We start from the raw sequence: 3,188 nt of genomic DNA, 5'->3' as shown, positions 1-3,188 counted from the left end.
CTCTCAGATGCTTTCCTGTACATGACTAAAGACATTATTATTTTGATATTCCTAATAGGAAGGAAAATATCCTTATATTAAAAGAGATAGGCTGCAGTCCTAACCACAATCTCAATCCTTTCCTGAGAGTAAGCCCCATTGAATAAAATAGAACTTACTTCTGAGCAGACCTGGTTAGGATTGTGCCCCATAGTCTCTGCAGTAGTATCCAGAAAGTGAACCTGCTCCATGGAGTGAGTAAGACTCAGGCTGATGGTGGGGTAATAATTGTTGGTGTCCTGGTGGAATTTTTCAAGTGCCTCCCACCCACAGGCCCAGATGCTATACAGTAGATGTCACCAATATGAGTCTTTTGGAGAAAGGAACTGGAGCTAAGGAAGTGTTCTAAATAATCCATGATTATGTTAGTCTACTCTGGAGCAATGTGAATCCCCATAACAGCAAAACTGCCCAGAAAGTATGTGTCCAAATTTGAAATAATTCTGAGCACAAGCAAAGCGGCAAAGCTTGGTGGTCAGATTAGCTGCAGTACAATTTGAGATAGTATTTCTGATGACTTGGAGCACATTTTTGTAAGGGATATTGTTGTATAGGGCCCCTATGATAATGAAGATAATGAATATTTATATACAGTGAGTGCTGCTTAAAAAAATTCACAATGCACTTTATACATAAAAATAATTATTCCTATCCCTAAAGGGCATGCAATCTAAGAGAAGAAACATCAGCAAACAGTCACTAGAAAAGATTGCATGCTGGAGTGACTCTCAGTTGCTCTCCCCCTGCTAAATGTAAAAGAATCATCACTTATAAATGATATTCAGTTAGCAGGGCACTACATCCATGGTTGCCAGGATGATATTCTCCATTGCAAATCATGATATTCTCCATTGCCAAGATCCCTGCAAATAGCCAGAGGCATAAGGCCTGAAAATGGAGTCCATTAACACAAGAACAACAAATCTTGCAACAAATGCAGGCACCAACTCTGCTCCCATATCCACTCAGGCAACATCATTACAGGACCCATGTTCTTTTTCTAGCACTTGTGTTAGTGGGTATTGAAAACATAATAGCAGATATAAAAACTGTGCTTTTAGCCTCTGTTTAGAAGTTATGGCTGCTGGCATTTTTGGTTGGGGATCATTTTGGTTTTTGAGGATTTTGACTTTTGATCCACCAAATATAGCCTGGCAAGCAATGGATTCAATTTTGGCATCTCCAGATTCTTTGGAAAAATTGGTTTGCCCACTTTTCTTCAAAAAAACCATATAGGTTCCCATCTTCTGAAAATTGTAATGGTCTAACCAGCAGGGAATCAAGTACAAGGTGGCCAGCCACAGTATTCTGTGCTGCAAACTTATAAGGATTCCAGTATGGCTGTGTTAGCCTGTGGCAGCAAATCCCATGAAGAATCCTGGGGGCCACTGAAAGAGCACACATGAACTGTGGCACAAGCTTTTAGGGGACAGACCCACTTTGCCTGTGAAAAGTTAAAGAAGTGAAAAGTGTCATAATTTCCTTGATCTGTTTTCTCAGCTAAAAATGCTCACTTCCTTTCTCCTAAGAATAGGCCCTCAGTTTGGCTGTACTTGTCATAAGAGGCAACTAAACAGCCACCGGGTTAGATGGGACTTTTTAGCCTGGGAAGGCAACTCATCTGAGAGAAGGAAAACTCTGATCCCAGACATCCACTGCCTTGTGGCTACATCCAGTTATGGAAAAGGCTTCAGGAGTCAACCTCGAGGCAAAATCCAGAGCCAGAGTCCCTGAGGCAGTTCATGGCTGAACACAGTCACGTTCTGGCAACTCCTGTGACGCTGCTGGAACCAACCATATTGGCTTCTGCCTTTACATTGGACCATTTCAGCGACATGGAGAGGGGGGATTTGCTGCATGGGTAACAGCCTATCCTCCATATCTACTTTACCCAGGCTTTGTGCACTGGAGAGGACACTGTTCCAGAACCACCATTCAGAGCGCGATACTGTGGTCTTCCAAGACCTAAGGATGCCAACAAATTTGTCACAAATCATAGGTTTGTTGTTCTGAACTCTTTCCAAATATAGGATATTAAGAAGAAGGGGGAAAAAACCACATAAAACACAAGAGTGGTTCATTTTCAACTTTCATTGAACCTTAGCTCTCAGCCTGTTATCTGGAGATTAAATGTTTATTTTTAGGAGGTTAACTGAAATCCGTTGGCTTGAGATCATGAAGAACCACGCCACCAAAGCACCTTAATTCACACCCTACACCTTTTCCCAGTTTTTGCAGCAAGGAACTAGAGCTGAACTTTGCTCCAAGGATACTCCTCTCTCCTCTTCCTCCTCTTCGACATTCCTCTCTCCCACTTCTCTGAAATTCGAACTGAGCGATCCAAAGACCACATCAGAAATTCCCTGTTGTGCAGATTGAACCAGAGATGCCCACCGTAGTAGCTACCTCATCAATGCTCCACACTCCAAGCTTTCCTGGGGATTTGGTGATTCCACATTAAAAATGTGCATCTTGGATGCAGAATGAAAGCCACTTGGTGGGCTTGCTGCACTTCACGTGTGAGTCCAATAGTTCTCTGATCTTCTGGATGAGAAGAGGCTCAAAGGGGAGAAGAGACCACTGTGGGGAAGACCATGTGGGGGGGGGGACATCTAGCAGTGAGACCGGTAAGGGCATCCTTACACTCTGAAAAGCCCCCTCCCGTGTCATTGAAGGCGTGGTGAGTGCGCCTGCGGGGCTGGATCCACTGGATCTCAATAGAGTGCAACTGGGATTCCTGGGAGAGGAAGGATGCCAGGAGGGCAGGGCACAGAGCATGGGTGGGTGGGGTTTGCAGCGTTGCTACAACCAAAGGGCCCTCTTGGCGCAGCCGTGGCGTCCCTGGCACCCGAGCCAAGCAAACGTCAGTTTGTTTAACAATCGCCGAGTATAAAACGCTCCAATCATAGGGGAGGTTTGTAAGGGGGGGGCACACCAGGCTGAGGGTAGCTCAGGACCGCCAGCAGTCGGTGGGGGCATTTCCTCGCTGATCTCCCCCCCCAGGTCGGTACCGCGGGGTGACCAAGAGCAGAATACCCGGGGGGAGGAACATCGATGCTCGGTTGTTCCTTGGGAAGAGAAGCGACCCCTCCCAAAGCCACCCACTCGCTCGCTCACCCCTCCTGGCCTCACCACCCCGAGAAGGCGCG

This window comes from Tiliqua scincoides, chromosome 6 (assembly GCF_035046505.1).
Source record: "Tiliqua scincoides isolate rTilSci1 chromosome 6, rTilSci1.hap2, whole genome shotgun sequence".
Taxonomy (NCBI): Eukaryota; Metazoa; Chordata; class Lepidosauria; order Squamata; family Scincidae; genus Tiliqua; species Tiliqua scincoides.
This window is presented reverse-complemented; position numbering follows the sequence as displayed.